Source organism: Thermobia domestica, chromosome 1 (assembly GCF_964235325.1).
Source record: "Thermobia domestica chromosome 1, izTheDome1.hap1.1, whole genome shotgun sequence".
In the NCBI taxonomy this organism is placed as follows: Eukaryota; Metazoa; Arthropoda; class Insecta; order Zygentoma; family Lepismatidae; genus Thermobia; species Thermobia domestica.
Window position 1 is genome coordinate 1,131,997 of NC_137454.1, and position 17,815 is coordinate 1,149,811.

Genomic DNA, 17,815 nt, shown 5'->3' on the forward strand with positions numbered 1-17,815 from the left:
ATAATGGTTTTGTTTGTTTATTTGAAAGAGAATTCCTAATTTCTTGATTTTTATTATCGAGCCACCAGCTCGCTATCACTGTACTAAACCAATTCACAACATATAATTAGTTATAATATTCAATTTCTTATGGTGTTCCAGATCAATCAGGGTATATGAGAGACTTTCTTTATTCTTCCAAGAGAGAAAAGTTCCGAATATTTTCATCTGGTATTTCTGATACGTACGTGATAGCCATAGGCAGATACCAAACGGCGAAATAGTATTTTCTACTCATAATAATACTTGGAACTGTTAATTACAAATATTACTTTATTCTCTATATGCAGTACTGAATATTTTAAGTAATAGCTTTCCGATGATCCAATGTACTCCTATTATCGTAGAACATCGTTAAAAGAACTTTATTTATTTATTTATTTATCAAATTCTCAGATACAGCATAACTTTGCCATTTTACACAGAGAAATGTTGACAAAAGAAAGAAAAACAAGACATTAACAACAACAAACAAACAAACAAACAAAAAACAGTGTCAACAAAGAGTGTAAAAGTAATATTCACAAACAGTGTAAACTCTTAATTGCTCTTTCAAACACTGGGTAACTCTAAGAAATGTTCACATCAGTTAGTTGATTATAACAGTTCGGTATTCTGAAGAAAAAAAAAAAAAACTGTATAATTGCCAACCTAGAGCGGGTAAGATAGAAGAGGTGGATATTTCGGGCTATATGGGAAGGGACACATACTAATAGGTTTTGAAGCAATGTTTCCGATTTTAAGTTTCCATTAGCTATTTTATGAAGAATTTCAGGTCAGAGATATTTCTGCGTACTCCCAGAGTCTGGATATTAAGATGTCGCAAGAGTTCCTCCTTAGATAGTATTCGAAGTACGGGAACACGATAATGGATTGTAGCAATATAGAAACTGAGAATAGAATCAAGTCTTGAGAGATGTGTAGGTGGTACCATGGCCCATATGAGAAAGCAGTATTCGATCTTGGGCGCTATTAGAGTTTTATAAAAAGTTGCTAACGATGAAACAGTGCGTAGTTCAGTAAATCGGTAAAGAAGCCCCAACACGCGCATTGAATTCTTAAGAATTGAGGAGATGTAGTTAGAAAATGTGAGTTTCGAATCAAAGATGACACCAAGATCATTATGACTAGCAGAATGTGTGATAGGAGAATCATTGATATGGTATGTGGAGGGAACAGGAGACTTCTTCAAATTAATAGTAATACTGTCACATTTCTTACTGTTGAGTTTCAAGTGCCACATTTCACCTCAGTCTATAAAGGTAATTTATGTCTTCCTGTAAGGCAATTGTGTCATGGAGACACAATATTTCTCTGTATACAATTGTCAGCAAAAAGCAGAAGACCACTAGGATGAGCTGATAAGTGCGAGTAGAGATCATTCATGTACAGCAAAAATAGCAGGGGCCCACGTACACTCCAGTGAGGCACCCCTGAGATCACGAGTTCGGGGTTAAAAGTCGCCCCCTGAAAGAACAACTCTGTTTACGGTCCTTCAAGTAGCTGATGATTAAAGAGAGAAACTTGCCATGTACATTTATTGTATTAAGTTACATAGATGTCACTGTTGATTGGTTAATTTGGAATTTAGCGTACTTTAAAGCACCGAGGCTACGATAGAAATGAAATGAAATGAAATGAAATTTTGAGTTTTACGTCCCACGGTTATGCCGGTTAGGCTAAAGGAGACGGTGATAATGAGTAATGAATGAAATGGTGGAATGAAGAAAGTGGGAGGAAACGGGAGAACCCCGAGAAAACCCACGCACACGGTGTTTGTCCACCACAAAGTTCACTTGGCGGGAGCAGGGTTTGAACCCGAGACCCCTAGCACCAGAGGTGAACGCTCTACCACTGAGCCACCGCGGCCCCTGAGGCTACGATAGACGTGAACCTAGCATTTAAAATGGATTCCGAAGTATACAGAGTGCCCAAAAGTAGGTATAAAGTCCCGTACTGACCGGCTCGTGGCATTTTATGTAATTTACTTACTGTTATCCATACAAGCAGTGACTTGCAGTTTCTTTATTATTTATTTTTAATCTCTTTTCACCCACTTTCCCTTAAGTTTGGGACAAACAGAAGCAATTAAACTAATTATCTTAATAAACTAAAATGTCATACTATGTAGGACTATATGTTTACTTTTGGGCCACCCTGTATAAGCTCCCACCGGAAGTCGAACCCCAAGACTTCCGCTCCGAAGGCGCGTATGTTACCATATAGATAGTCAAGAGGAATTTCGTATCCAAATCACTGAGTAAGATTTCTGCAATCATTCCAAAATTAAGACCGTTTCTGGTTTCAAGCACCTTCAAACAAGAATACTTTACAGTTCTCTAAACGTAGTGAATTTGTGAAATTTACAGCAGAGTGAATCAGTCTTGCGATTCAAGGTTTCATTTACGACCATCTTTCTATCAATTCTCACGAACCAATGCTTTTGATCTAAGCAACAATTTCACAGTTGTATCATAGCTTACGTAAGAAATAATAAAATATAGAAGATTTCCTTCTAACATTAAAAAGAATAATGGGAAGAAGGGAAATGGCGGATAGCAACAAGGTCTGTCACGGGAGAAACTTACTGCTCAAAGGTCAACAGATTACTGTTTATAAATTCAGAGCACAAACAACGTGAACAGGAAAAAAACATTCTATTTGTGTTTTGGAACGCTATTTCGTTCAACAGGAATGAGGAAACGCTGGACGGGTCTTTTCGTAAATGTTTTCATTGTGTTAGGAAAAGTATACAACTATAACACTTAGCAAATACTAAATTCTTTCTATATATAAAACCAAGACGAGAAAATCAGTGTTTGCTGATGACTTGACACTCTAAAAATCGAGTTATGGAAGCTTACGGAATGAAGAGAGTTGACATGAAGATTTTTGTTCTTACGTTCCACGATAACTTCTGTAAAATTATCCCAATTTTAATAAAATTTGGGGTTTGCTTTGCAAAAGTTTAAAAACGTAGCCTATTATTTTCGGTTGGTTAGTTGGACGAGAGTTCTGTTCCTTTCAGTACAGAGGCTATAAAAGATGTGGACTTGCAGCCTAACGTGGGATTCAAACTACATGAACTCCCGTTGAGAATCGAGTTGAGTTGAGTTGAGTTGAGTTGAGTTTAGGGTCCCTTTCAGCAGCGAGGCTATATGAGACGTGGACCTACTGATTAACGTGGAATCCGAACCACATGAGCTCCCACCGGGAATCGAACCCGGGTCTCCCACGCCAAAGGCGCGTACGCTAACCGCTTAGCCACGAGGGAGCTCCCGTTGAGAATCGAATCGGGTCGTCCGCGCCACCTATACCTTGAGACTGAAATTGCCCAAGAAAAAGGAGGTTATATAAACCCCAAGTTGGAAGTTACAAAATATAAATAATAACACGTCGAAAAGGTTTTTAAGAATGACCGTAAAAATTATTCGGTTTTCATTAACTATCGTCAGTAGTTTGTCTAAGACTTTCAAATTATTCCATTGCTTGGATTAAGTCAAATGAAGCCGTCAAGGCAAATGAATCAATTTACTTCAAATTTATTATTATTATTATTATTATTATTATTATATCTAATAGTTTCATTAAAGTATTACCTGAATTTAATTAAATACGGCGCGTAGTTTCTTTTGAGGGTTCCGAATGAGACGGTCTATCGAGTAGATTAGAAATCTGCCAAAGGTAACTGACTGAAAACTTAATTTCGAAAAAATAATATTTCAAAGTCAATTTTGTAAAAACACAAGTATAAAATCCTATTTGGCATGGAGTGTGTTTTGGAAGTAGAACTCAGTCAAGAATAAGCAAATGCATTCTCCATTTAAAAAAAAAAAAAAAAAAAAAAAAAAGCTCCTAGGAAGCATGGCGCCACTAGTTGAAAATGTATGGGAACAAAGTTTTAATGTGATAAATATTTTCGTAATGTCCCCCACATATTATGTACAGGGCAAGTCAAAATGATGAACTCAATTTCAAAAATTTATTCTGTGAAACCCAATAAACCTATGCTATTGCGAGATATGTGCTAACAAAGGTAAACTGTTGAAGTTTTCTTCAAGTGTTCTATGTGAGCACGTTGCGTAACACGAGACACATCAAGCCGATATAGTTTATTTTCTGCCAAACTTTATTTTATTTTATTTTATTTATTTATTTATTTTTTTGTAGCACGCTGCAGTCAATATTAGCCAGCACTTTATGCCTTTGGCGTGGGAGGCTCGGGTTCGATTCCTGGCGGGGGCTCATGTGGTTCGGATTCCACGTTAATCAGTAGGTCCACGTCTCATACAGTCTCGCTGCTGAAAAGGGACGTAAAACTCAAAATCAACTCAACTCAACACTTTATTTTATGCTCGTTCCTCCGTCAGCGGTAGAAAGTGGAAATTCTGCCTGGAAACTAAACTTCGAAAGTTAACCTTTGGAAGCATGTGTCTGACAATAACATATTTATTAGATTTTACAGAATACACTTCTGAAATCGAGTTCCTTATTTTGATAGGCTCCGTTAAGAGGTGTCCACGAAATCACAAGCAGTGTTATTGGAAATTGATAATTTTTAGGAAGACAAACGTAAAGCTGTTAAAGATTGAATCAATTCACTCCTACCCTCATCTAATTTTAACCCCATGCAATACTTTTCTCTAAGTTTGAAAGAGAAAACACCCTGTTTTCACGAAGATTTATGGGAAATAGTATTTTTTAAAAATGGGGAAAATTCATGTTATTTTAAGCAGATTTCGACCTCACACTTCACAGCTCAAGAAAAATTACGACATACTACATCAAAAGCAAATAATTTTTATGAAAATTATTATATTTTGTACGTGTACAAGAACAAACTTCCAGACTGGGTTTGAATTAACCGCGTTTCCTACAACAATTTTAACCCCCAAGTAAGCAATTATGACGATTGGAAATTTTCAAGAAAATATTGCACCATATAACTAACTCTATGGTCTATGGGACCCGGACGTTCAAAGCCGCGTTCACAAAAGCTCTCCATTGACTTCAGTCCTTAGCCAAGCGGATCCAGTTCCTACTTTCTATTCCTATCTCTGCAAGTTCCACCTTAATATTGTCCTCCCATCTGCGCCTAGGTCTTCCTAATGGTCGTTTTCCAATTGACTTCCAGTCAAGACTTTGAAAGCGTTTCTACTTTCTTCCATTCTAGCTACATGACCTGCCCACCTAAGCCTCCTAGACTTGACGACCCTAACAATGTTGGGTAAACCGTATAAATTATGTAGTTCCTCGTTATGAAGTTTCCGCCATTCCCCATTCTCGTTCCTCTTGGGTTCGAATATTCGTCTCAGGATCTTGTTCTCAAATACTTTCAGTCTATGTTCTTCTTTCAGAGTAAGCGACCATGTTTCACAACCATACAGAACATGATTATCGTTTTATATGTTTTAAGCTTCAAATTCCGCGACAGGATTCGCGACGACAAGAGATTTTGAACTGAATAATAACACGAATTCCCTGCCATATAACATTCCCTGGAATATTATACCACGAATAATAACACGAATTGCATCATATAAAAACATCTTTTTAAACGAACTCGTTTAAAATAATTTTGTTATAACGTTATGCAGATGTATGAGAAAATTCCAACTTAAGGTTGATTCTCCCTTCCTTCACAAACCTCCCAGTTTTATTCCCGATTCTTTACAAATTTAAACCCGGAGCAGTAGGATTATTTCCCAAACAAAACCATTATTTCATTAAAATCGGATAAATTTTACTAGTTCTAGAACACACACACACACACACACACACACACACACATGAGTGAAAGGGGCAAGCCCTTTAACAAGAGGAATCGTGATCTCACAATTCAACAGGAGAGTAGCAAGATTGAAGTCAGATCCAATAGACACAGATGTCACAAAGCTAATTATTTTTCCACACACTTCGTTGCATAATTTCAACCCCCAATTACTGCTCGTCAGGATTATGAAACTTGGATCAGGTGTAAAATTCAAGAAGAAAGATTCAGGTCTTACCAGATCATATAACATGCGTTGCGCCTTCCAGAGTTCTAATAAATTCTCTACACATAATCACTAAAGTTGCTGCGTATATAATAAGGTTTCTGTTTTTCGGACACTTTCTAAATCACTTCTACCGTTAAAGAATAACAAGGAAAGATTGGTCCAGTAATACAACGATCACTCAACGTACCACGAAAGACAAACAGAACTCGAAACACTCACTCACATTTGTAATAATCCTTGGTGAACTGTGGTCACTGCAATGTTTGTTGTGCACTGAACGCAATTCAAGACACGAATACCTTGGAAACAACGGTTCATGTTAGTGACACCCTCACACACAGTTTATGCTTTCGATTACGCAACAACAAAAACACAAGTTCACTGAGGAAACACAAGATAAGATTTTTTTTTCTTCTTCTTGCTCAAAGCGTAGAAGTCCCAAGGTGAGAGTCAGCAGCAAAACTATCTTCTCTTTGCTTGCTTTTCCTTTCGAGACCGAACCGGGAAGTCCAGCGACCGATAACACAAAATCAACACTCACTATGAAAATACTCATCGGAGTGATTTTGTTGATTTTGTCTTTAAGGGAAGTTTATTTATTTTTTTTCGTCCAATGAACATTAGAGGGGTGATTATGAGACGAGAGGTCGTCTCGTCTCGAAAGATGTTGTGAAACTGATGTGTTGTCTTGAAATTTCTGTCTAAGACTTGTTTTAGGGTCGACCGTACTAAATAAATCGTCTACTCAACAGACTCCTTTAGCTAAATATGCTGAAGTCCTGCCACAGTTTAACCTAAATCAGAGGCAACAAAGTAAACCTACAACGTACGTATTGCCCTCTTCTATTTCTGAACGCGAGGACTATGATAAGAACATATCTTGCTTGATGGTCTATGAATCCGTCATTTGGTTGGTTCATTGAAAGTGTAGCGTCCCTTTCAGCACCTAGGTAATGTGAGTCGTGAACCTACAGCTTAACATGGGATCCAAATCACATAAGCTCTCGCTTGGAATCGAACCCAGCCTCCAACGGATCATATGCTAATCATATTACCACGAGGGAGTTGGAACCCGTCACTTATTCTAGATATATGTATCGAGGTGGTTAATCTATATAAATTGTAAGACGTGACCTTCATAATCCCAGGACATAACGCAAAAGTCTCAGTATCCTAGGTCATGCATGGAAACTAAGTTTAACTCTGCATTTCTATCCTATCCATCGAACTGAAATTTGAAGTTACATCTTAGATTTATATTGTTATGAAGAAGTTTTAACTGGCTTCCTTTAGATTCTTTACTCCTGTCTCTTAATCTGTGAACGAGCTTAACCCTGAATAATAGAAGTGAAACCTTTACCACTGACCCTCAGGAGTTCATTAGATAGCTCCATAAATTTTGTACTAATCTCTTCCACCCCAATCGTGAAGTTATGAGTTCAAGTTGACGAAATGTACTTGACGAGAAAAAAGGGGCTTATAAAAAAAATGAAGCTCGTTGGACTACTCCTTTGGAGAAATGTAAGAGAAATGAGGTACTGAGTGAGTGATTTGTATTTACACCTTTTCTCAACAGCGAGACTATACGAACAAAATATATGGCTTTAAAATGAAATCTGAATTACTGTAATATACTATGTTTTCCCTACAGGGGACCAAACCCAGAACTTCCTGAACCAAAAATCACTTGTTACTAAAACTAGCGAACTGAGCAACAAAGGCGACGATTTTTAACACAGAGTTCAATAATTTCTTCTTGTTAATAGTGAAACGAAGAACATTTTCTTTATGAATTTAAGATTTATTATTATAATAGAATTCAATTATACTTCCCGTTGTTTTCTTCAAACGTTTTAAAATTTAAGTTCTCATAAATACGCATTGTAAAGACTTCTAAATTTTAAGAGAATAATTTGCGTCCATGGATTGTGTGAACGTCAGAAATATAGGACATTATCTATTGTAATACAAATAGAAACAAACAGGCAAACAAATATTCTTCGTGTTATCATTTATAAGTAAAATTTCGATTCTTTAAAAATCTCAATGCTTCAAACGAATGCAGTTAAAAATGCTGCAGCTCAGGTATCCAATCAAATATAACTTATTTATATACGAAACTTTCTAATGAACGGTTACTCTGCTATGCACAGCACACAAAAGACGTGCCGGCGGGAGCTCATGTGGTTCGGATTCCACGTTAATCAGTAGGTCCACGTCTCATATAGCCTCGCTGCTGAAAGGGGCGCTAAACTAAAATCAACTCAACAAAAGACGTGCTTAGAAAGTAAGTTTCCCTAGGGCGGATAACCCAAGAAGACAACCGTGACCTTGAAACATTTCCTCTCACATATACAGCACAGGTAACACTACTTTTCAACGTTATTCACAGCCAGAATTCGACATTGTCAAATCGTGGGATCAACTTTTGTATTCCGATGTAAAAGTCAGCCCCTTGGGAGTGAAATCAATGTAAGACATCCGTCTGCAATTATCAAAATACTTACAGCCAGGTTTGTAAGGTGTAAGAAGACATGAAATCTCTCGGAGCGAAATCTGGGATATACGCTGCGTGACAACCGATCTTCTACAGTCGTTCCATTGGGACGTTCAACTCCAAGGGGGTTGACGTTTGCGACATCGGAATACAAAAGTTGATCCCACGATATAACAAGTGAGTTCCGAAGGTGAAGAAATCAAATGAAATCTAAGTTTTACGTTCCACGTTTATGCTGGTTAGGCTAAAGGAGACGGTCCGAAGGTGAAGATGTTGAAAATAATTTCATCTGTGCTGTATCCGTGGCAGCGAAAGTTTCAAGGTTACTGCGTATTCCTTGTTTCTGCAGTTCTAGGGAAACTTAAGTTCTGCATGCTCCTCGTAGTAATCTATTATACAACACATTTGTTAATATAAAATGAAAACTATCTCTGGACCATTTTTGGTTTACTGCCGACACTAGCGACATCATGCGGTGCACCTGTAAAGCATTTGCTTCCATCGGAGTCAACAACGACATTCTTAATAATTCGAGGACTAGTGTAAATACAAGATACTGTTGTGATGAAACGAGAAATCAGGTTGTTTACTCTCATAAATTTTGAAGAGGTCTTGTCTCAATTCTCGTAAAGCTTTTTTCTTCTCGTGCTGAAATTTTCTGCTAAATTTAAAAATGAAATCTTTGAGTTTAACGTCCCATTATTATGTATTTTAGGCTGAGAGAGACAATAATTAGGCCTCAGTTAAGTGAAAAATGATGGAACAATTGGTGGAAGGAGAAATAGGGAGAAAACGAGAGTACCCCGAGAAAACCCACGGAATACGATGTTGTTCACCACAAATTTAGTTGGTCGGGATCGAACCAGAGACCCCACGTACCAGAGCTACCTCTGAGCTACCTTGCTTCCAAAAAATGTTAAAAATATATCCTGTATTTTTCTTAGTGGCCCCGCGTAGCGTAGTCGCTAACGCTGTCGCCTTCGGTTCGAGCGGTCCCGGGTTCGATTCCCGGTGGGAGCACTAGGTCGAAAAATAAACGCTTTTTCAGGCCAGCCACCCTGAATGAGGTTTTCCTGGATTTTCCTCATTCACACCAGACAAATGCCGGGGTGGTACCTAACTTATAGGTCCCAGGCCGCTTCCTTCCTTCCTCAATCCTTTCTTCCTTCCCTTTCCCCGGATTGTGTGCTCGCCGAAGGACGTCATCCCTCAAAAACGTGAAGGGCTAAATGGCCTTAGATGCCGAACGCCCAGAAATCTAACTCCAAACTCCTGAATTTTTCTTGATTTCATCTAGAAGCTATCAATCCTTTACAAGAGGTACATGAAAGGTGTGTTATAACAACATTTAAACCATATTTATTATTGAAATATATCGTGTACTGACTTACGTATCTTTAAATTTTAATAAATGATCTTCTTCATTGTGTTCCCATAATCACTTGATCAATTTATTGGTTTATACTATGCGTTATTGTAATTTAGACCTAAGACATGGATAGACTACGTAGGTAGTGTTGCCCCCCCAAAAAACTAGTGAAATTTCTCAACTCGTCTCGAATTTAAAATGGACTTCTCATCTGGATTCGTTTACGAGACGAGAATTGAGGCCAAACGAGAAATTTATCATCTCGACAACAGCATGAACTGTAGTTTAAAAAAAGAACAGCTTAGCTTCGTATTTTGATCGTTTGCTGAAGTTTAGCGACCCTATCCATCACCAGGGCTACATGAGACGTGAATCGACAGTTTAAGGGGAAATCCGAGCCATTCTAATGCGTTCAACCCTTTGGAGTTCTAGTACCTATTTTTAGGTACTAAAGTAGTATCTTCATTATTTGATTTAAAAAAATGGCAATAAAGCTTTTTACTTCGTTTGTTTTTTCAAGCATAAAGGCATTGTAGAACACGTTACGTATGGTTTCACGCCTTTCTGCGTCTTGACATAGGGGTGATGTCGTCATAACTTTTAAAAAATACGCCCATTTTTATTATTTTATGTCGGGCTTCTTTCGCACATAGAATACTGAAATTTTGGACGAACATTCAGTCCATCGAGTAGTATTTATCAGATATTTTCAGATCTCTGCGTTAACACAAAGGGGGAGGGTCCAAAGGGGCAAAATGGTAAAGAAAAGGGATATATTTTTTTTTACCAAAATTCCCCCCTTTTCGCGATTTTCCCACCTCAGATACATGATGAAGACATGCTAATGGTACCGTTTGAAAGGTGAAGAGAATGAGGTACAAAACATGACCCTAGGACAAATAGAGATGTCAGGATTTTTTTTTTTTTTTTTTTACCTGAGGTCAGGGTCTTTTGCAGCAATCTGGGTCACTGTGGGCATGATTGGTAAATATTTTCCTTGCTCTTACTATTCAAGATAGAACCTTAAAATTTTGTACACACAGTTTAGTACACTCCTTTGTATCTTTTCAGTTGATTTGCAGATCTCTGCGTTAACACAGGAATTCCAGAGGGGTTCAAAATTTGAAGAAAGTAAGTCAGAGAAAAATCCTGATTTCTCTAAAAATGTCCCGCCTTAGAGAGATAATAGGGAAATGTGAATGATACCGTTTGAAAGGTTGTTCTATTGTGAGAAAACAAGGTACGAACCATGATCCTACGATAAATAGTTATAATGTTGTAGCCGTTTGATTTGAAGTCTATAATTTACCTTTAAAGAAATCCGGAATTTAACAGGGTCAATATAGTACCACTGAAAATCGAACCCGAGACCACATGCACCAAGGGCGCACGCGCGCTATCCAATAGACTAACGGGTAGCTTCGTGTTAATATGCTGTATATTGTTTTTCCTTGGAATTTCTCCAGTCTCCTACCACTTCTCCATAATCTTGACGTTCATAAAGGAATCAAAGCATAAAATTATACAAAATGTATGTATAATAAAATTAATTGTGAAGAAGTTTAATCAACCTCTGCATAGCGAGAAATAAGTGAAAACTTTCGAACTTCCCAAACATATTTGAGGGAGAAAAATGTTTAGTTCATAAATTAATTACAGTAACATGACCTTGCTTGAGTTGCTGCTTCTTCCATTTTGCTTTACATCAAGTGCAAAACTGCAATTTGTTAGAAAAATAGTTGTTTCAACCCCTTCCCGTTCAATGTGTAAAGCTAAAAGCGCATGAGTGATGGCCACTGCAGTCGAAAAGCCAAAGGAGACACACTTTTCACACGAAATGAATTCTATTGGACTGGAGCCAACGACAACGACCAACTGAAAAGTACATTTGTAGGGCAAGGTCATGTATAGCATGAGTACTTAATAACACAATAAGCATCAGTCGCTTCAAGTGGCTCGAAAGAGAATCGATCAACAGTTCGTAAATGATCCTCACTTCAACATCAATACGTGCTTTCAACAGGATTCCAACTCATTGCTACCCGTTTCATCTCAACTTATTTTTATTTGAATCTAACGTTATTCTTTATTTTAAGTCTCTCTCTCTCTCTCTCTCTCTCTCTCTCTCTCTCTCTCTCATTACTGAAGAATGTAATCAGTCGTTGTTAAAAGGGATCGTTCAACAGTTGAACTTCGTTGTGCACACCGTCGTATTAGGACTATGGTTCTCTGACAACCTTTCAGTGGCGGATCTAAAAGGTAAAAATTAGGGGTGGAAGTCGGAACCCAGACTATGACAGGTATATCATGAGTTTACTATAAGTTTTCAAAAATATATATCTAAATAATTTAAATTATTTTTGTCACTCAAAAAACTGTGAGGGCTAGGGCCCTTGACCCCGGGCTGGATCCGTCACTGCAACCCAGTTCCATATTCGGCAATCCTCCTCATTTGGGCTTTGTGCGAGAAAGCCCTGTGAGCTCCTCGTAGACAATATCGTGTCCGTGGATTTTGACGAAACTACCTCGTATCATCCTTCTTTTTATGCCACAAACTCTTCTACAAGCATCCACTTTCATAAAACGCTTACCTGCTTCAGCCGAAACGATAAGAAAAAAAAAAAGGCATCTTAAAATAAACACTTTTACACCAATGCTCCATTGATACTAAATTATAGTCATCAGTTGAGTATTTTGAAAGTTGTTTGTAAAATTCAATTTTAATCACTGGCGTGGAAGACCGGGTTCGATTTCCAGTGGGAGCTCATGTGGTTCGGATTCCACGTTAATCAGCAGGTCCACGTCTCATAGCCTCGCTGCTGAATGGGACGTTAAATTTAAAATTGAGTTGTTGATTTTGATTACGTTATTCTTTGTGCTACATTGTAGCTGAATAGTCAGCGTGTGTGCTTTTGGTTCCAGGTTCAATTCCAGTTGACCGACCCCAGTGAGACAATAGTGGAAATGCTTGACTTACGAGGTAGCAACCTTAAGCTTAAAAATCCAAATAATGACTAAGGTTAGAGTTCAAATTGTGGGCTCCCACAGATTTCCATGGGGAGTATCATCTCAGCCATGTTTTTAAACTTTATTCGGCTTCTTAAAGACATTACCAGCAAAAAAAGATTTATTTATTTTACTACATTGATCTTGTACTAATTTCGGTGAAAATATGCCCGAGAGATTAGATGTGTAGCATTTGATAAATCTCATTAAGGTAAACAAAATGATATGAAATAATGTAAATTCTGATGAGTCATTTTTGAGAAAAACTTGGTATTTTATAAACCTAAAAACTGATTCTATACGACAACTACGTCACCAATTAAGATGAAGCTGATATTGAAGGATGTCTTCATCAAGTTTGGTAATATAAATCTGGTTAAAGAGTTTATCATAATCTCAATAAGTTTCGTTTTTGTTTAACAATAACATTGTCCAAAGATAATACATCTCAATTAATATATAACATCGAGCCAAACAAAATGGCATACATCAAGGTACATTCTCATATGTAGTTTTCGAGAAATGAGAAAAACGAACTTATATGGCGTTAAAAAGGGTGTAGTCCGCTACAAAGTTGATACAGTTGATACGTGTCCTGTTGGAATAGATTATTTATGAACTGGATATAACAAAATATCTATTGTCCTATTGTTTAATCGATTACTTACTTGTCACACACTCGTTCACTTACTTCCACTGACTCCAGTAGCGTAGCCAGGATGTATGTTTGGGGGGGGGACAAGTGCTGTTATAGGTACATATAGAAAAAGTACAAACAAAAAATATATAAACATAAAAATATATAAAAAAATTACAAACATCAAAGTACCAAAGTACATTGTCGGACCTCTTTGGGGGGGCCGGCCCCTCTTCCCCCCTTCCCTACGCCACTGACTCATTCATTTAGTTACTTACTTGTAACTCACTTATCACTCACTCATTCACTTACTTGCAACGCACATACACACACACACACACACATTGTCACTTAATCATCCACTTATTTACTTACTTGTAACTCATTCACTTACTTGTCACACACATGCTCACTTGTCACACACTTACTTACATGTAACGCACTCATTCACTTACTTTTAATTCACTCACTTGCCACTCACTCACTCACCATAGTGACATACACTATAAGCTAGAGAAACGCTTGATTATGTTTCTGTAGTGCTTCTAACTGAAGTAATTACATTTCAAGCATAGATTAACATTAATACGCACTTTTTTCTGTAAGTTAACTACCCGAATTTTAACATTTTCATGATAAAACTTTTCATGTATGCACACCAATATGGCTTCTGAGGATCGTGTATGTGCTTCATTTTCGTTACGTGAAGACCAGCTGTCGGAATAAATGAGTAATGGTTCGAATCATATCATCAACTTAGCAGTATTCCAAAGCAAATCTCTGAAAATCAACACGAAATTGTTTGCGATATATTTATTATTATAATAAGTTTCATTCTCGCTCCCAGCAGTTCTCACACATGCGCTGACAAACAAAAAACATTCAACATTGTAGAACATTTCGCAAATCTCACTGCAGGAGCCGTGTTATTACCTCATGAATGCAACAGTATGCAGGAAACATTTGCATTCGCACGCAATGACCATGTGTACAATTGCAACATCAGCCAGGCGAAGCGCCAACAGAAAAGTAATTTCGCCTGACATCTGGTAGTGAGTGCATATTTTATCTTTTCTGCCTCACACGAAACAAGTAACCCAGTCAATCACCCTTCACATTCATTACAAAAGAAATACTTTAAGGATTCCGGGAAATTCGCGAACAACATTGGCAACAACATTACAGCCGACTTTGTAATAACTTTCTTTTACAACTTTTTTTTTTTAAGGGGGGGGGGTCCGGCGGAAAGTGTTGCAGTGAAGCTCAAACCTCAGCACCTGTCGTTTACTACTGCGCCTTCAAAAATAAAATACGAGACAGACGACGTCGAGGCGATTTGGCTACTTTTCATCGAAAGAAGACGAAGGACAGAGCTAGGGCTTCGAAGCTGGGAAACACTCGAAGTATTTTGGATAGATCAAACGTGCCAGTTGCTAGGTTCTTTGTTCTTGTGGGACGGCAACTCTAAACAACTTTGTTCTCGATTTGTTTAGTAAATTCTATGAGCGGAGACCTCCCAAGGTTATGGATACACGATTTCTCTTTGGATCTTCCAAGGCCTTGAACTTGACAATTGGTCACAGCATTAAATTAGAGTTTTCTTTCTTTCTTTCTTTCTCTCTCTCTCTCTCTCTCTCTCTCTCTCTCTCTCTCTCTCTCTCTCTCAGAAAGAAAAGAAAACTGTTGCACACAACGGGTGTTACTTGAATTTGGGTTATAGTTTTTTTTTTTTTTTGCTTATAGTTTTTTTTTGGGGGGGGGGTAACTAATAAGCGCCAATCACATGTAGTCAAGATTATTAAATCCGAATGTTAAGACATCACTAGTCAAATCTTGAATTACATATAGAAGCAGAATGCGAAACAGTGACGGATATAGGCTGGAGACGGGGTCCTAGCTCCTCCCAGATTATGAGTGAAAAATAATTTAAGCTATTATTTATATAAAAGGTGTTTCAAAACAACACTGACAACGGTTTGGAGGTGATTCCTGACACCAAGATAAGACAAAAAGTATAGACCAACCTATGTGCACAAATGCTTCCTTTCGGAGTTATAGGCTGCCGAAAACATGAAAAATTGAACTTCAAACGTCCATAGCTCCAAAACTATGGGACGCACCGCAGTCGGGTCAAGACTTCACGTAGGAACTAATATGTGGACTATCTAAAAATACATGTTTCAGAATCCTAAGGTACTCACGTAGCAATTTTTGTAGAGGGAGTTTGACTACGGGCGTATAACTTGGAGTACTAACCAGTGATGTAATGCTAAAATTTTGGTGGGTATACCTTGACCGTTTTAAAAATAATAGTGTATACCCAGTCCCGTATGCTAGTACTTTCGTAAATTTAAGGTGAGTATACGCTGCACTATAAAAATATTAGGTGAGTATACGGCGTATACTCCCGTATACGCCCCATTACATCCCTGGTACTAACCAACTACTATAAAAAATGTTGCGGAAGTACCGCAGGATTCTAAAGCATGGATATTTGGATAGGGCACATATTAGTTCCTAAGTGAAGTCTTGACCCGACTACAGTAGGTTCCATAGTATTGGAGCTATGGATCTCTAAAGTTCATTTTTTCATGTTTTCAGTAGCCTATAACTCCGAAAGGAAGCATTTGTGCACCCAGGTTGGTCTATACTTTTTGTCTTATCTTGGTGTCAGGAACCATCTCCCAAACGTTGTCTGTGTTGTTTTGAAACACCCTGTATTTGTGAAAGTTTAAAGTAAATACCTATCACAGTCTGGGTTCTGGCTTACTCTCAATTCTAGATCCGACACTGGTGCGAAATCCTGGAGAATTGCGGAAAATTTCGTATCTTAATATTTCGGGAACAAAAATTCCCCAAACTAATAAACTTACTGACTGGTTGGAAGTGGTGAATAAAGTGATATTTTGGTCAGAAGTTCGCAAATTAATTACAGAGGCCCAAATTACGATAAGTAATTAACCCCTTTTGGACGACCGTCACGAATTCGCGACATACTATATTAATGAGTGCTTGTGAGAGTTAGGGTGTAGCAGTGGTCGCAAATGCCAATCGTAACGAATTCCCGACGTAACCGCTCACTCTGCCATCTATTGAAGATTTTGCCTACTTTTTTGAGGGTGAGGACTTTGGCGGCTATAGAGCAACGTGTTCCTGCGTTTTTCTAGTTTCATGTGTTGTTCCACTGCAAAACTGTGCTTATAATATTTTTTTAAAAAATCTGACATCTATGAATGGTCATAGGGTGCAAGAACGCAATGATGATCCTTTCGGACCAAATGTTTCTCGAGATATTACATTAATGTTGTAAGACACTTTTTTCTAAACATACTAGAAATACATAGTAATAAAATATTTTTCGCATATTTTTCAGTTGGTCCAAGTGTAGTAACCCTAATTCATATAAAATATGTAACTGAATATATTTTTTTCAAACTATTTTGCATAATTCCGGAATTAAGGAGTTTTAACTCTTAATTCCGGATCGGTAATGCTGAAATTAAGAACTCGGTCTAACAATTCAGATAGATTTCTTTCAAATACTCTTTTATCCCTCTCTCCGTCCACTTCGACTGTTATAATTTTGCACCCTGCATAGAAGAACGAGGCAACTAATAATAAAACAGAAGTTACTCGATCAATACTTCGTGACTCGTATATAACACTGAGCGATCTGCTCCTAATCTCATCTGAATTAACATCAAATTCTTTTCACAGAGTTAAGACCCATCAGCCATTACCGGTAGCTATTTTATTTCTTAACCTAAATTGAACGGTTATCTTCAGGTACAGACTTAAGTCCCAGTCACCTATATCAATGAGTTTTGTTATAAATACTTTTTTTTTTGTAAGGTAATAATTTTAATGCAAAAATTGATGAAAATGATCGATGGTAGGTGGAGGATCCCAAATGTTCTTAACGTCAATGTATAAAGTAAACATGGCCCTGCGTAGCGTAGTGTAGCCTTTAGTACGAGCACTCCCGGGTCGATTCCCGGTTGGAACACTCCGGCGAAAAAATGTAAAGTTTTATTAGGCTAGCCATCCTGAGTGAGATTTTCGAGTTGTTATTCACACCAGGCAAATGCTGGGATGGTACCTAACAATGGTCCCAGCCCGCTTCCCTCCTTCCCTTCCCATTCCGTTCCGTTTTCCTTTCCAACTCCCTGAGCAGTATGATCGCCAAAGGAGGTCATCCCTCATAAATGAGAAGTTAACATTCCCGAAAGTCCAGAAATCTAATTCCTAATAAACAATAAACAAACAAT

The 17,815-nt window shown here is 37.8% G+C and overlaps 1 protein-coding gene across 2 annotated transcripts in view; it reads right to left on the bottom strand.

Annotated features, from left to right (window-relative positions):
- LOC145683012 (uncharacterized) overlaps positions 1-17,815 on the bottom strand; it is a 193,524-nt gene that overhangs the window by 78,390 nt on the left and 97,319 nt on the right. The window contains exon 1 of one of the 2 annotated variants that reach the window (XM_081754371.1): positions 6,048-6,357. The exons of the other annotated variant lie outside the window; for it this stretch is intronic. The gene's annotated coding sequence lies outside the window, so the exon portion shown is untranslated. Of the gene's footprint in view, positions 1-6,047; positions 6,358-17,815 lie in introns of those variants that run through there. 2 annotated transcript variants of the gene reach the window in all.